The sequence below is a fragment of the Lipotes vexillifer genome, unplaced genomic scaffold (genome assembly GCF_000442215.2).
Source record: "Lipotes vexillifer unplaced genomic scaffold, Lipotes_vexillifer_v1.1 scaffold302, whole genome shotgun sequence".
Taxonomy (NCBI): Eukaryota; Metazoa; Chordata; class Mammalia; order Artiodactyla; family Lipotidae; genus Lipotes; species Lipotes vexillifer.
The window spans coordinates 462,199-480,661 of record NW_006798913.1 but is presented as its reverse complement, the minus strand read 5'-3'; the positions used below and the strand labels follow the sequence as shown (position 1 = coordinate 480,661).

The window sequence follows — 18,463 nt, the reverse complement described above, 5'->3', positions numbered from 1 at the left end:
GGTAATTTCTGATCAGAAATTGATTGATCAGTGGTAATTTCTGTTGAGGGGAATGGGATGGCTATGCTTTTAACCAAGGATGTGTGTGTGTGTGTGTGTGTGTGTGTGTGCACGTGTGTGTTCTTGGGTTTGTTTGTGTGTCTAAACTTCCTGTTGTGGACTTTTCCAGGATGGTTCTATTTTAAAATAGTATCTCCCTCTTTGCCCCTAAGTTTATTCATACTTGTCAACCAATTTGTCTCAATTTTTGGTTTAGAAAAATGGTCACCACAGACATCCAACCTCTAGGTAAATTTTGAGCCATCCTGTCTCCTAGTACTGGACATCTGGTTAACACCTAGCATACAAATTAGATGTCAGACACTCCCAAAGTGAGGACTGTCACAGCACAGACACAGAAGGTCAGATAAACACTTGATGGCTGGGTCAGGGACGCGTGCTGTGCACCCTAGAGCAGAGAATCAATCACGGTGTGGGAGACGGCAGTCTGGATCTAATACAAACCAGGGTGAGCTCATAGGATGCCACAGGGAGATCTAATCATACAGCACTTAGAGTAAGCATACAATTTGTGTTTTGATTTGTAAACAGAACATTTTTAGCAACAGACTTCAAAGCATCACAATGGCAATGCAGTGCTTTTGTCACTTTGAAAAATAGTCTTATTTAACAATGAACACAAATTTCTAAGTAAACAAAGCCCACTTAAAATAAAGCTAATGAGGCATTTGGTGAAGAAGAAAACGTGAAAAATAGAAAGAGTCAGAAAGAAAAGATCTCATTCTTGGCGTTTAGGATACCAGAGCAACGTGGAATGCTGTGAGGATTAGCTTCCTAAGTGCCTTTCGTTGTCATCCTCTCCTATTGTGTGTGTGTCCTCAGACATGTATAGTGTATCACAGAGGAAATTAGTGGTGGAAAAGTGGAGACAAAAAAATGTGATGTAATATTCTACCTTGGAAAATTATGTACAGAGTCTGTACACAACATCTCGGAAAAGAGAATTCATTCAAACATAAAATTTACTCTGTATCCTTACAAGAAATGCTCCTAGCCATTAAGAAACTTTTCAGTTTCTGTGAAGTATTATAGCACATCTACAGAAGGTAAATAATTGTCAGTGGATCTTTAAAAATTACAGTGTTTTATTTTTCAAAGCATCTCCTTAAGAAGCAGAGCAATGCCATCAAGGCAACTATAAGATCTTAAAAAAAAAGTTAGAATCATCTTTAAGCAAACCCTGCAGGCAAGAGAAAAGCTGTTAGTGCATATGTATGAAATGCTACCAAACAAAAAGCTCTTAAAAACTGGAGATGGTAAAAATAAAGCTTTAAGCACATAGTGCCCTTTACTCCACAGCCAAGCTCTAGAGCTGAGTTAGCAGCATAATTAGAAAAAACTGGCCTGAAATGATATAAAGTCACAATCTTTCTTCAGAGTCACAGTCACTGAAACTTAGCCCATTGTGCTCACTTTGGGATGGCTGCATGAAAACTGACTTGAAAAATTGCCCCAGATGGAGAAATATAACACATATCTCTTTAAATATCAATAAGACTAAACTGTTTCTTTAGATTTTAGACAAATGTACTGTGTACATCTAAAGACCAGATGTGTAGGGCTTCCCTGGTGGCACAGTGGTTGAGAGTCTGCCTGCCGATGAAGGGGAGTTCGTGCCCAGGTCTGGGAAGATCCCACATGCCGCAGAGCAGCTAGGCATGTGAGCCATGGCCGCTGAGCCTGTGCGTCCGAAGCCTGTGCTCCACAACAGTGAGAGGCCCACACACTGCAAAAAAAAAAAAAAAAAGAAACATGCATCCTTATGTTCATAGCAACACTGTTCACAATAGCCAAGACATGGAAACAACCTAAATGTCCATCAACAGATGAATGGATAAAGAAGATGTGGAACATATATACAATGGAATACTACTCAGCCATAAAAGAGAATGAAATAATGTCATTTGAAAAAACATGGATGCAACTAGAGATTATCATACTGAGTGAAATAAGTCAGAAAGAGAAAGACAAATACCAAATAATGTCACTTATGTGGGGAATCTAAAATATGACACAAATGAACCTATCTATGAAACAGAAATAGACTCACAGACATACAGAACAGGCTTGTGGTTTCCAAGGAGCAGACGGGTGGGGGAAGGATGGACTGGGAGTTTGAGATTAGCAGATGTAAACTTTTATATATAGGATGGACAAATAACAAGATCCTACTGTATAGCACAAGGAACTCTATTCAATGCCCTGTGATAAACCATAATGGAAAAGAACATGAAAAAGAATATATATATATGTATAACTGAATCACTTTGCTGTACTGAAGAAATGAACACAACATTGTAAATCAACTATACATAAATAAAAAAATAAATAAATTTCTCCACATTATGGGGAAGTTTTGCTTTTCCTGAGAGTGGATTAAGACTGCTCCATGGTGGTTTAGGGAGGGTGCATTAGGCACTTTCACACTTTAGGAAAACAAACTCCTCAGTAGTCAGAAATTGCCCTGCTTACTAACTAAAAAGTTAATTTGCCAATCTCTTTGTATTTTTTGTATCTGCATATTTTCCAGACTACATATGATATAAAACAATAGTTTTGTTATTTAGACCAGTGATAAAACTATCTCATTCTTCAAACAGAAAAGAGGTTAAATAGACCAGTGACTGAAAAGTTAAGCATTGCTACCCATCCACAAAAGTGTAGTAATAAACTCACGTTCCCTGTCTATAAAGTGAAAGGAGGGTAGAACACCTTGATCTACCTCAAAATGGTATTTTGCATATTATAAATATATGAAACAGTTTTTTTTTTGAGCAAAGAAATTGTCCCTTTTATTGAGTTTTTCAAGGTAGATAATTTTTTTTATTGAAGTATAGTTGATTTACAATGTTGTGTTAATTTCTGCTGTACAGCAAAGTGATTCAGTTATACGTATAAATACATTCTTTTTTAATAAATTTTTTTAAAGTATTTATTTTTTTATTTATCTTTGGCTGCATTGGTTCTTCATTGCTGTGCGCGGGCTTTCTCTAGTTGTGGTGAGCGGGGGCTACTCTTCTTTGTGGTGCGTGGGCTTCTCATTGTGGTGGCTTCTCTTGTTGCAGAGCACGGGCTCTAGGCATGTGGGCTTCAGTAGTTGTGGCACGTGGGCTCAGTAGTTGTGGCTCATGGGCTCTAGAGCACAGGCTCAGCAGTTGTGGCACATAGACATAGTTGCTCCACGGCATGTGGGATCTTCCTGGACTAGAGCTTGAACCCGTGTTCCCTGCATTGGCAGGTGGATTCTTAACCACTGTGCCACCAGGGAAGCCCCCAAATACATTCTTTTTTAATATTCTTTTCCATTATGGTTTATCATAGGATATTGAATATAGTTCCCTGTGCTATATAGTAAGAATTTGTTGTTTATCCATCATATATATAACAGTTTGCATCTGCTAATCCCAAACTCCCAGTTCATGCTCCCCTACACTTCTCGCCCCTGGCAACCACAAGTCTATTCTCTATGTCTATGATTCTTGAAACAGTTCATTTTAATGAAGCTGTTTTGGCATAGTCTTGTCAAAATATCCTGGTTAATTACATTAATTCACATTTTTGTTTTTTAAATTTTGGTCATTGAGTTAATATGGGCAACAGACATCACCTTCACCCTAATTGTTCCATTGTCTAATTTTTTTCTTTGTTTTTTATAACAAGTATTATATTGTTTTAAGTCTGTTCTAGTTTCATAACTGGGGTAGGGAACATTCTTCCCCGAACAAACAAAATCAGTGGATGAATATCAATGTGCTCAACATCTCCAAGCCTTTACCTTTCACACCTTCTTTTCATCCTCTGCCCTATGCTCCCTAATGAGTCTTTGTGCTAGGTGAGTCCTACTATGAAATTTGTTTCCTGCCACAGCCCCTGACATTGGCCATCTCTCTTGACAGATCTCTTTATCAAATGAGGGAAGAAATCTGTTCAGAAATTGGAATCACTTCTCTCTATATACTTCTTTTCCAATCACAAAGGTAATTCAAAGTCTGCCCCCAGAAAGACAAAAAAGTGACTATCCTATTTTCATTTCTCCATTGCCAATATATTTATCACATCTATCACTCAATAGATCTACACTGAAAGAACAAATGATTGAATGAATGGGTAAAAAAGAGTGATTCATTCTGTAACTTTGATGCTGCCTAGGTATTGAGCTGTATGATATGGTTTGATGTTATACTCACATGTGTTTAGAGAAAAACTCTTAACTGGAAAATGGGGGCTATAACAGCTTCCCAAACTATGGAGAATTTTATTACTGAATACATGACTTCTTAGTGACTTTAGATTATACCTTAGGGAGCATTTCACTGAATAGGCTACATGCTAGTTTTGCCCGTGGCAACTATAATACTCAAAGCTAGATTATTATTGTGCTTCAAACCTCATCAACACACACACACACACACACACACTCACACACACACACACACACACACACACACACACACACACACACATATATATATATATTAACACTAGAAACTGAAGTCAGCACTTTATGGGAGTCTGAGAGGAATTTCCTTTAATTACAGAATTAATTAGTTCCTCTTTCACATTTTTTTTTTTTTCTGTACGTGGGCCTCTCACTGTCGTGGCCTCTCCAGTTGTGGAGCACAGGCTCCAGATGGCAGGCTCAGTGGCCATGGCTCACGGGTGCAGCCCCTCCGCGGCATGTGGGATCTTCCCAGACCGGGGCACGAATCTGTGTCCCCTGAATCGGCAGGCAGACTCTCAACCACTGCGCCACCAGGGAAACCCCACACAAATATATTTTTGAATACTTTTCAGATGACAGATTCCTTCTTCTCCTTTCCAATTTACTATGCAAAAATATTAAGCAATCTTTATTAACATTTAATTTTTCCCCACTTGGGGGAAATAATGTAAGGTGGAAAATCCATATAATTCACCTGCAGAAAGTTAGTGGGATAAGAATCCAAAAGGAAGAAAACAGTGAGAACCAATGAAAGTATTACAAAGTAGTCAAGGTTTCTGTTTGTGTGTTTGTTTCATTTACAGTGTTAAATTTAGGAGTATCACATAATGGTCAAGGCCATAAGCTCTGCAGTAGGTGTCTGTCCATGTTCCACACTAGAGTCCTTTGAATTTGAGAAAGATATCTATCCTCAGCTTCTTCTCCTGTCATTGGGTTTATTCTAAGGGATAATTATTTTTGAGTATTCAGAATATTATGTACATGTAATGCACACTCAATAGCAATTTTAGTAGTATTAATAAAATAATGATTATTCGTTAGAGTAGAAATATCTAGGCTTTGGGTGGTAAAAACTACTTATTTCTAACAAAACAACCATGACTGATTGTTATGCTGTGACCAAGGGTAAAGGCAAAATCTCATGAAAAGTAGAATGTGCACTAACGGTGACTTTGATCTGTAGGATGGGGATACATTTAAAATGCTGGTTAGAAAGTGAAAATCTCAAATAAGGAAGGACCCACTGCAGTGATTTCCTGCAACCACAAACTTAGTGCAGCTTTGGTGAAGGTTCTTGACAATCATTTCCAACTTGTATGATTTTCCAATCTCACTGGCCCAAATCCATATGTCTTCAACCCTAGATTATAAATATATTCTTTTTTTATGTATTAATGTAAGTTTGTTTTTATTTATTTTGTTTTGAATTTTCTTTTTTTCTTTTTTTTATACAGCAAGTTCTTATTAGTTATCTATTTTATACATATTAGTGTATATATGTCAATCCCAATCTCCCAATTCATCCCCCCAGCCCACTTTTCCCCCTTAGTGTCCATACATTTGTTCTCTATATCTGTGCATCTATTTCTGCATGGCAAGCTGGTTCATCTGTATCATTTTTCTAGATTCCACATATATATGTTAATATACGATGTTTGTTTTCCTCATTCTGACTTACTTCACTCTATATGACAGCCTCTAAGTCCATCCACATCTATACAAATGACCCAATTTCATTCCTTTTTATGGCTGGGTATATAAATATATTCTTTAACATAGTCTCCTATTCCAGACTTTGTCCATCAAATCTATTATTTGCACATCGATTTGCAGATTAATTTTCAGAAGGCACTGTTTTCGTAGTGTCAATCTTGGGCTCCAAAACCATCATTGATTTCTCCATTGCTTATAGACTAAAGCTCAAGTTCTTTAGCCTCACTCAAAAACTCCTATATTAGCTCCAATTTCCATTTCTAAATCTTGCCCTTATTTACTATCCTGTATAAATTACATTACAGCTAATATAAACTTCTCTAGATATGTTGCCATTACATTTTATCACATATGATACTACACACTCCCTTATGTATCCAGCCTTTTAGGTTATGTGTCCTATACATTCCTTGAGTTGGAAAATACATTTAGTAAATATTTGAAATCCATGAAATACCTAATAGGGTACTTTGTATAAAATATATCCTCAATCAGTATTTTTTGACACAATGTTTAAGACCATTTGTCAATGTTCATACTCAGGTTGGGAGGCCCTGTGCCAGAGATTATAACCAGTTTAGACAAAAATAAGTCACCACACACCCCTTCCTCTTTCCCATCTTCAATGCTCATGGCAATCATTTTCTTAAATATATTTTTATATGTCATTTCTCTTCATCTCCTTGGTCTTTTAAAAGTCCCCACCCTCCATTGTCTGGATTATTGCCAGGGTGTTCTAACTGGTCTCCCTTCTTCCAGATCAGTCTACTGTATTCCACCTTGCTCACTGCTTCCAGACTGATTGCATTGCATTGCATCACTCTACTCTGTGAATGTTCTGCAATGGTTTCTTACCACCTGTAGCACAAAATCCAAACTCTTTCACAAGATACTCAAAGCTCATAGGTTCTAGCTTTTACCCTCCTCTGTCTTTTTTTTTTTTTGTGTGTGTGTTAGGCAGACCTCTCCCGCTGCGGAGCACAGGCTCCGGACGCGCAAGCTCAGCGGCCATGGCCCATGGGCCTAGCCGCTCCGCGGCATGTGAGATCCTCCTGGATGGGGGCACAAACCTGTGTCCCCTGTATCGGCAGGCAGACTCTCAACCACTGCGCCACCAGGGAAGCCCCCTCCTCTGTCTTTTACATTCTATCTTTCTACCACATGGAACTACCTAGTACTTGCAGTTTTGCAATACTATATTATTTCATGAAGACTTATCTTTGCCTATATGGCAGTCAGAACCTAGGGTAAACCCCCAATAATTTCCAACCTCTGGTGGCCACACCTTTGCATAATTCCTGTCCCTGGAGTGTGGTTAGGAATTTTTATTTGCTTCCAATCAATAGAATATGACAAATCTCTTGGTGAGATATCACTTTTGTGATAAAATTACATTATATAGTAAAGGTAAAAGGATTCTGCAAATGTTATTAAAGTCTCATGTTTGTTGATTTTTAGTTAGTTAAAAGAGAGACTTATCTAAGGTGGGCCTGGCCTAATCAGCTGAAAACCCTTAAAAGTTAGATACCCCCTTGCTGGCCTTGTAGCAGAAAACATCCATGTTTGAAAGGCCCATGGAGAGAGCCACATGGAAGAGAGCTGGATATGACCTTGAGGATCATATGGACACCTCCAGCCACCAGCCAGTGACGAGTCATGACATCAGCCATTCAGCCACAAGAATATTAATCCTGTAAATAAACTGAATGAGATTCAAGCCAATTCTTCCCTAATTGAGCCTCCAGAGGAGAATACAGACCAGGACAACCCCTTGGCTGCAGCCATGGGAGACTCTGGGTGGACGACTCAGCTAAGCAAACCCAGAATCTGACATGGAAGTTATGAGATAATAAACGTGTGCTTTAAACCACTAAGAAGGTAGTACTTTGTAATGCGGCAGTAGTTGACTAATAAATCTCACTTTTGTCTTTGCCTGCAATATGTTTGAACCTTACTCTCTACGCAGATCTATAGCCCACTAAAATAGTCCTTTAAGAATCAACATAAATGTCACCTCTTCCATGAATCATTTTCTTATTTACTACCATGGGTGAATCATACCTGCTCTTGTCTTTTCAGAGTATTTTCTATGTATCCTTGTTGATACTAATCATGCCATATTGGAATTTGTTTTTACACGTCTGTTTCTCTCTGTCATAAATGACTTCCTTGAGAGAAGACTTCATGTCTAAGCAAACACTCAATGTATGAATTTGAATATATGAAATAATAAATTAATATTCAATCAAATGCTCTAATGTCACTTGGTATGTTTATCCACACAATTTTATGGATTCTTATTGTACTTGAACTATTCATTAATATCTCAGAGTTACCTGCATTAAAAAGAAAGGGGGGGAATAGAATTCTTACAAATGGGCAGATAACAGAAATTGGGAAAGCAGTAAAATTCAGGGAGAAAAGACAAGGTTTCATCTTAAAGGATACATTTTTTAAAAATGATAGTTGGATGTGAATATGCTAGTTTAAAGAAGTGACTTGATCTTGATGAGAATGACATCTAAATTTTACAGTTACTCTGAAAAGAAATAAGACGAATTAAAATGAAAAGGGGAAGAAAAATAGTTACATATTTCTTGAGTTCTGACACAATACGAATGATGATGGTTTCATGGTTTCTGATCTATGATGTGAAATAAACTTTAAAACCCACGTAACAGGTGGTTAGACTAAAGGAAGATAATCTATGCTAAACTAAGTACAAAGACTCTGATACACACTTGCTGTGAAGAGTGACATGGCTGGATTAATACATATCCATTACTTCTCACTGAAAAAGGGCAAATATTTGGCCACTTCTACTGGTGACAAGGCTTTCAGAGATGGTGGCATGTTTTGATAACCCATGGAATGTAGTATATCATCATAATGCACAAGTCCCTCTAATTAAAGGAAGATATATGAGCTATCTAGAACTGGTAGAGTGCTGGTAGAGTCATCCACCATACAGTCTATGAAATGATTTATCCTCAAATGAAGTATTGGTTTTATTAATAGAGAATGCAGAAAGAGCTTTTGCAATGGCATGTTCTAGAGTTTCACTCTGCATCTCATCTCTGCTTATAGAAACTCACTTCCACATAAATAATTTGATAGTCATAAAATTATAAATCAGATAAGATAGCAATACATGTATTTTTCAGACTGATTCTTTTTGTCCACAATTATATGGCTAGTAAATGGCAAAGCAGAACCCAGCTCTCCATTGAACTGACCACGTGCCAATCAGCCAATGCATAAGCCTACCCCCACCCTTCCCATGAGGTGAGGAAGCACATTTGTTTATTTCTGTATTGCTGGATGATTCTCTGAAATGAAGGTCACAGAATCTTCAGAAAAAGTGTCAAGCCATTTGTTAACCCTTAAAGCCTAGGAAAGTGTCTTCTAAAAAGATCCAGGAAAAACCTCAGAATGGGAGAAAATATTTGCAAATGAAGCAACGGACAAAGGACTAATCTCCAAAATTTACAAGCAGCCCATGCAGCTCAATATCAAAAAAACAAACAACCCAATCCAAAAATGGGCAGAAGAACTAAATAGACATTTCTCTAAAGAAGATATGCAGATTGCCAACACACACATGAAAGAATGCTCAGCATCATTAATCATTAGAGAAATGCAAGTCAAAACTACAATGAGATATCATTTCACACCGGTCAGAATGGCCATCATCAAAAAATCTACAAACATTAAGTGCTGGAGAGGGTGTGGAGAAAAGGGAACCCTCATGCACTGTTGGTGGGAATGTAAATTGATACAGCCACTATGGACAACAGTATGGAGGTTCCTTAAAAAAACTAAAAATAGAACTACCATACGACCCAGCAATCCCACTACTGGGCATATACCCTGAGAAAACCATAATTCACAAAGAGTCATGTACCAAAATGTTCATTGCAGCTCTATTTACAATAGCCAGGCCATGGAAGCAACCTAAGTATCCATCAACAGATGAATGGATATTAATGTGTGGCACATATGTACAATGGAATATTACTCAGCCATAAAAAGAAATGAAATTGAGTTATTTGTAGTCAGGTGGATAGATCTAGAGTCTGTCAGACAGAATGAAGTAAGTCAGAAAGAGAAAAAGAAATACCATATGCTAACATATATATATGGAATCTAAGAAAAAAAAAGGTCATGAAGAACCTAGGAGCAAGACAGAAATAAAGACACAGACCTACTTGAGAATGGTCTTGAGGATATGGGGAGGGGGAAGGGTAAGCTGTGACAAAGTGAGAGACTGGCATGTACATATATACACTACCAAAAGTAAAATGGATAGCTAGTGGGAAGCAGCCGCATAGCACAGGGAGAACAACTCGGTGCTTTGTGACCACCTAGAGGGGTGGGATAGGGAGGGTGGGAGGGAGGGAGATGCAAGAGGGAAGAGATATGGGAACATATGTATATGTATAACTGATTCACTTTGTTATAAAGAAGAAATTAACACACCATTGTAAAGCAATTATACTCCAATAAAGATGTTATTAAAAAAATTAAAGGGTGATCGGGAAGATGGGGGGGTGATCAGGAAGATGGTGGAAGAGTAAGAGGTGGAGATCACCTTTCTCCTCACAGATACACCAGAAATACATCTACACGTGGAACATCTCCTACAGAACACCTACTGAACGCTGGCAGAAGACCTCAGACCTCCCAAAAGGCAAGAAAGTCCCCATGTACCTGAGCAGGGCAAAAGAAAAAAGAATAAACAGAGACAAAAGAATAGGGAAGGGACCTGCACCAGTGGGAGGGAGCCATGAAGGAGGACAGATTTCCATACACTAGGAAGCCCATTCGCGGGTGGAGACTGCGGGTGGCGGAGGGGGGAAGCTTTGAAGCCGTGGAAGAGAGCACAGCAATAGGGGTGCAGAGGGAAAAGCAGAGAGGATCCGTGTCGACCGGCACTCACCAGCCCGAGAGGCTTGTCTGCTCACCTGCCGGAACGGGAGGGGCTGGGAGCTGAGGCTCGGGCTTCAGTCGGAACGCAGGGAGAGGACTGGTGTTGGTGGCGTGAACACAGCCTATAGGGTGTTAGTGCACCACGGCTAGCTGGGCGGGAGTCTGGGAAAAGTCTGGACCTGCCAAAGAGGCAAGAGACTTTTTCTTCCCTGTTTCCTGGTGCGCGAGGAGAGGGGATTAAGAGCGCTGCTTAAAGGAGCTCCAGAGATAGGAGCGAGCCACGGCTAACAGCGTGGACCACAGAGACAGGCATGAGACGCTAAGACTGCTGCTGTCGCCACCAAGAAGCCTGTGTGCGAGCACAGGTCACTATCCACACACAACTTCTGGGGAACCTGTGCAGTCGGCCACTGCCTGGGTCCCGGGATCTAGGGACAACTTCCCCGGGAGAACGCACGGAGCACCTCAGGCTGGTGCAATGTCCCGAAGGCCTCTGCCACTTCAGGGTCGCCCCATATCTGCACCCCTCCCTCCCCTGGGCCTGAGTGAGCCAGAGTACCCTACACAGCTGCTCCTTTAACCCCGTCCTGTCTGAGGGAAGAACAGATGCCCTCCGGCAACCTACACGCAGAGACAGAGCCAAATACAAAGCTGAGTCCCGGGAGCATGCGAACAAAGAAGAGAAAGGGAAATCTCTCCCAGCAGCCACAGAAGCAGCGGATTAAAGCTCCACAATCAACTTGATGTACCTGCATCTGTGGAAAACATGAATAGACAACAAATCATCCCAAATTGAGGAGGTGGACTTTGAGAGCAAGATTTATTATTTTTTCCCCTTTTCCTCTTTTTGTGAGTGTGTATGTGTAGGCTTCTGTGTGAGATTTTGTCTGTATAGCTTTGCTTCCACCATTTGTCCTAGGGTACTATCCATCCATTTTTTTTTCTTTTAAAAAATTTGTTTTTCTTAATAATTATTTTCATTTTAATAACTTTATTTTATTTTACATTCTTTCTTTCTTTCTTTTCTGCCTTCCCTCCTTCTTTCCTTCTTTCCTTCCTTCCTTCCTTCCTTCTTTTCTTTCTTTCATTCCATCTTTCTTTCTTTCTTTCTTTCTTTCTTTCTTTCTTTCTTTCTTTCTTTCTTTCCTTCTTTCTTTCCTTCTTTCCTTCTTTCTACTTTTTCTCCCTTTATTAGGAGTCCTGTAGATGAAAGGCTCTTGGTGCACCAGCCAGGAGTCAGGACTCTGCCTCTGAGGTGGGAGAGCCAACTTCAGGACACTGGTCCACGAGACACCTCCCAGCTCCACATAATATCAAATGGCGAAAATCTCCCAAAGATCTTCATCTCAACACCAGCAGGCAGCTTCACTCAAGGACCAGCAAGCTACAGTGCTGGACATCCTATGCCAAACAACTAGCAAGACAGAAACACAACCCCAACCATTAGCAGAGAGGCTGCCTAAAATCATAATAAGTCCACAGACACCCCAAAACACATCACCAGACGTAGTCCTGCCCACCAGAAATACAAGATCCAGCCTGATCCACCACAACACAGGCACTAGTCCCCTCCATCAGGAAGCCTACACAACCCACTGAACCAACTTTAGCCACTGGGGACAGACACCAAAAACAATGGGAACTACGAACCTGCAGCCTGCAAAAATGAGACCCCAAAGAGTAAGATAAGCAAAATGAGAAGACAGAAAAACACACAGCAGATGAAGGAGCAAGATAAAAATGCACCAGACCTAACAAATGAAGAGGAAATAGGCAGTCTACCTGAAAAAGAACTCAAAGTAATGATAATAAAGATGATCCAAAATCTTGGAAATAGAATAAAGAAAATGCAAGAAACATTTAACAAGGACCTAGAAGAACTAAAGATGAAACAAAGATGAACAACACAATAAATGAAATTAAAATTACTCTAGATGGGATCAATAGCAGAATAACTGAAGCAGAAGAATGGATAAGTGACCTGGAAGATAAAACAGTGGAAATAACTATTGCAGAGCAGAATAAAGAAAAAAGAATGAAAAGAACTGAGAACAGTCTCAGAGACTTCTGGGACAACATTAAACACACCAACATTCGAATTATAAGGGTGCCAGAAGAAGAAGAGAAAAAGAAAGGGACTGAGAAATATTTGAAGAGATTATTGTTGAAAACTTCCCTAATATGGGAAAGGAAATAGTTAATCAAGTCCAGGAAGCACAGAGAGTACCATACAGGATAAATACAAGGAGAAATACGCCAAAGACACATATTAATCAAACTATCAAAAATTAAATACAAGAAAATATATTAAAAGCAGCAAGGGAAAAACAAATAACACACAAGGGAATACCCATAAGGTTAACAGCTGATTTTTCAGCAGAAACTCTGTAAGCAGAAGGGACTGGCAGGACACATTTAAAGTGATGAAGGAGAAAACCTACAACCAAGATTACTCTACCCAGCAAGGGTCTCATTCAGATTTGATGGAAAAATTAAAACCTTTACAGACAAGCAAAAGCTGAGAGAGTTCAGCACCACCAAACCAGCTTTACAACAAATGCTAAAGGAAATTCTCTAGGCAAGAAACACAAGAGAAGGAAAAGACCTACAATAACAAACCCAAAACAGTTAAGAAAATGGGAATAGGAACATACATATCGATAATTACGTTAAAAGTAAATGGACTAAATGCTCCCACCAAAAGACACAGATTGGCTGAATGGATACAGAAACAAGACCCATATATATGCTGTCTACAAGAGACCCACTTCAGACCTAGAGACACATACAGACTGAAAGTAAGGGGATGGAAAAAGATATTCCATGCAAATGGAAACCAAAAGAAAGCTGGAGTAGCAATTCTCATATCAGACAAAATAGACTTTAAAATAAAGATATCAGAAGAGACAAAGAAGGACAGTACATAATGATCAAGGGATCGATCCAAGAAGAAGGTATAACAATTGTAAATATTTATGCACCTAACATAGGAGCACCTCAATACATAAGGCAAAAACTAGCAGCCATAAAAGGGGAAATCAACAGTAACACATTCATAGTAGGGGACTTTAACACCCCACTTTCACCAATGGACAGATCATCCAAAATGAAAATAAATAAGGAAACACAAGCTTTAAATGATACATTAAACAAGAGGGATTTAATTGATATTTATAGGACATTCCATCCAAAACCAACAGAATACACATTTTTCTCAAGTGCTCATGGAACATTCTCCAGGATACATCATATCTTGGGTCACAAATCAAGCCTTGGTAAATTTAAGAAAATTGAAATTGTATCAAGTATCTTTTCCAACCACAATGCTATGAGACTAGATATCAATTAGAGGAAAAGATCTGTAAAAACTACAAACACATGGAGGCTAAACAATAAACTATTTAATAAAGAAGTGATCACTGAAGAAATCAAAGAGGATATCAAAAAATTCTTAGACACAAATGATAATGGAGACACGATGACCCAAACCCATGGGATGCAGCAAAAGCAGTTCTAAGAGGGAAGCTTATACCAATACAGTCCTACCTTAATAAACAGGAAACATCTCGAATAAACAACCTAACCTTGCACCTAAAGCAATTAGAGAAAGAAGAACAAAAAAACCCCAAAGTTAGCAGAAGGAAAGAAATCATAAAAATCAGATCATAAATAAATGAAAAAGAAAAGAAGGAAACAATAGTAAAGATCAATAAAACTAAAAGCTGGTTCTTTGAGAAGATAAACAAAATTGATAAACCCTTAGTCAGACTCATCAAGAAAAAAAGGGAGAAGACTCAATTCAATAGAATTAGAAATGAAAAAGGAGAAGTAACAAATAACATTGCAGGAATACAAAAGATCATGAGAGATTACTACAAGCAACTCTATGCCAATAAAATGGACAACCTGGAAGAAATGGACAAATTCTTAGAAATGCACAACCTGCAAAGACTGAATCAGGAAGAAATAGAAAATATGAACAGACCAATCACAAGCACTGAAATTGCAACTGTGATTAAAAATCTTGCAACAAACAAAAGCCCAGGACCAGATGGTTTCATAGGCGAATTCTATGAAACATTTAGAGAAGAGCTAACACTTATCCTTCTCAAACTCCTACAAAATACAGCAGAGGGAGGAACACTCCCAGACTCATTCTACGAGGCCACCATCACCCTGATACCAAAACCAGAGAAGGATGTCACAAAGAAAGAAAACTACAGGCCAATATCACTGATTAACATAGATGCAAAATTCCTCAACAAAATACTAGCAAACAGAATCCAACAGCACATTAAAAGGATCATACACCATGAAAAAGTTCAGTTTATTCCAGGAATGCAAGGATTCTTCAATATACGCAAATCAATCAACATGATACACCATACTAACAAATTGAAGGAGAAAAACCATATGGTCATCACAATACATGCAGAGAAAGCTTTCGACAAAATTCAACACCTATTTATGATAAAACCCCTGCAGAGTGTAGGCATAGAGGGAGCTTTTCCCAACATAATAAAGGCCATATATGACAAACCCACAGCCAACATTGTCCCCAGTGGTGAAAAACTGAAAGCATTTCCACTAAGATCAGGAACAAGACAAGGTTGCCCACTCTCACCCCTCTTACTCAACATAGTTTTGGAAGTTTTAGCCACAGCAATCAGAGAACAAAAGGAAATAAAAAGATTCCAAATTGGAAAAGAAGAAATAAAGCTGTCACTGTTTGCAGATGATATGACACTATACATAGAGAATCCTAAATATGCTACCAGAAAACTACTAGAGCTAATCAATGAATGTGGTAAAGCAGCAGGTTACAAAATTAATGCACAGAAATCTCTGACATTCCTATATACTAGTGATGAAAAATCTGAAAGTGAAATCAAGAAAAGACTCCCATTTACCACTGCAACAAAAAGAATAAAATATCTAGGAATAAACCTACCTAAGGAGACAAAAGACCTGTAGGCAGAAAATTATAAGACACTGATGAAAGAAATTAAAGATGATACCAATAGATGGCAAGATATACCATGTTCTTGGATTGGAAGAATCAACATTGTGAAAATGACTCTACCACCCAAAGCAGTCTACAGATTCAATGCAATCCCTATCAAACTACCACTGGCATTTTTCACAGAACTAGAACAAAAAATTTCACAATTTGTATGGAAACACAAAAGACCCCGAATAGCCAAAGCAATCTTGAGAACAAAAAGTGAGCTGGAGGAATCCGGCTCCCTGACTTCAGACTATACTACAAAGCTACAGTAATCAAGAGAGCATGGTACTGGCACAAAAACAGAAAGATAGATCAATGAAACAGGAGAGAAAGCCCAGAGATAAACCCACACACATATGGTCACCTTATCTTTGATAAAGGTGGCAGGAATATACAGTGGAGAAAGGACAGCCTCTTCAATAAGTGGTGCTGGGAAAACTGGACAGGGACATGTAAAAGTATGAGATTAGTTCACTCCCTAACACCATACACAAAAATAAGCTCAAATGGATTAATGACCTAAATGTAAGAGCAGAAACTATCAAACTCTTACAAGAAAACATAGGCAGAACACTCTATGGCATAAATCACAGCAAGATCCTTTTTGACCCACCTCCTAGAGAAATGGAAATAAAAACAAAAATAAACAAATAGATCCTAATGAAACTTCAAAGCTTTTGCACAACAAAGGAAACCATAAACAAGATCAAAAGACAACCCTCAGAATGGGAGAAAATATTTGTGAATGATGCAACTGACAAAGGATTAATCTCTAAAATTTATAAGCAGCTCATGCAGCTCAATAACAAAAAAACACAAAACCCAATCCACAAATGGACAGAAGACCTAAATAGACATTTCTCCAAAGAAGATATACAGACTGCCAACAAACACATGAAAGAATGCTCAACATCATTAATCATTAGAGAAATGCAATTCAAAACTACAATGAGATATCATCTCACACCAGTCAGAATGGCCATCATCAAAATATCTAGAAACTATCAATGCTGGAGAGAGTGTGGAGAAAAGGGAACAGTCTTGCACTACTGGTGGGAATGTGAATTGGTACAGCCACTATGAAGAACAGTATGGAGGTTCCTTAAAAAACTACAAATAGAATTACCATATGACCCAGCAATCCCTCTACTAGGCATATACCCTGAGAAAACCAAAATTCAGAAAGAGTCATGTACCAAAATGTTCATTGCAGCTCTATTTACAACATCCAGGAGATGGAAACCAACTAAGTGCCCATCGTCAGATGAATGGATAAAGAAGATGTGGGACATATATACAATGTAATATTACTCAGCCATAAAAAGAAATGAAATTGAGCTATTTGTAATGAGGTGGATGGACTTAGAGTCTGTCATACAGAGTGAAGTAAGTCAGAAGAGAAAGAACAAATACCGTATGCTAACACATATATATGGAATTTAAGAAAAAAAAATGTTATGAAGAACCTAGGGGTAAGACAGGAATAAAGACACAGACCTACTAGAGAATGGACTTGAGGATATGGGGAGGGGGAAGTGTAAGCTGTGACCAAGTGAGAGAGTGGCATGGACATTTATACACTACCAAACGTAAAATAGATAGCTAGTGGGAAGCAGCCGCATAGCCCAGGGCGATCAGCTCGGTGCTTTGTGACCACCTAGAGGGGTGGCATAGGGAGGGTGGGAGGGAGGGAGATGCAAGAAGGAACAGATATGGGAACATATGTATATGTATAACAGATTCACTTTGTTATAAAGCAGAAACTAACACACCATTGTAAAGCAATTATACTCTAATTAAGGTGTAAAAAAAAAATTTTTTAAAACCCCAAAAAACAAAACAAAGGAAGTAGACGAAGACCTATATTAAGGGATTTCTCACCTTCCCACAACTCACTCTACACTGTGGGTATGTCACTTACTCCCAAGTCTCAGTTTCCTCATCTGTTAAATTGGTTTAATTATTCCTGCCCTGCCTATATCACAGAGCAATTGTGAAAATGTGATGGGATAATATGGATGATATCTATGTGAAACCCACTTATGCCTTAGAAGTATATCCACTATTTTCACCATGTATAGAAGTCGTTCCTTAATATTTGAGTTGATTATTCAGCAAAACTCCTTGAATCATGTAAAAAAGTAGATTGTTGAAACTCTTTCATTCACTAACATAGACTATTCTATTTTATGCTTCATAACATATTAATTTAATTTATCCCTTAAAGGATCAGGATTAGTTACAAAGAAAAAGAATGAAGTCGTTTATGGTTATACTTCTCCATATATAGGACCAGATGGCCCTCGCTTAGCTAATCGAGATTGATCAAGCACAAACAGCATTTTTTAAAAGTCTATTCCAGTATTTTTAAATTAAAATTTATATACATAATATATATGAGAGAGAGAGAAAGAGAGAGAGGAGAGAGAGAGGAGAGAGAGAGAGAGAGAGACTCTACCACCTTTGCTGGCCTTGAAGATGAAGAAAGGGGCCATGGCCAAAGACTGAGGCAGCCTCCAGCAGTTGGCAGT

The 18,463-nt window shown here is 38.6% G+C and overlaps 1 pseudogene; it reads left to right on the top strand.

Annotated features, from left to right (window-relative positions):
- The window catches only part of LOC103090647 (6-phosphogluconate dehydrogenase, decarboxylating-like), a 156,938-nt pseudogene extending 138,681 nt beyond the window's left edge, over positions 1–18,257 (top strand).
- Positions 18,258–18,463: the final 206 nt, after the last annotated feature.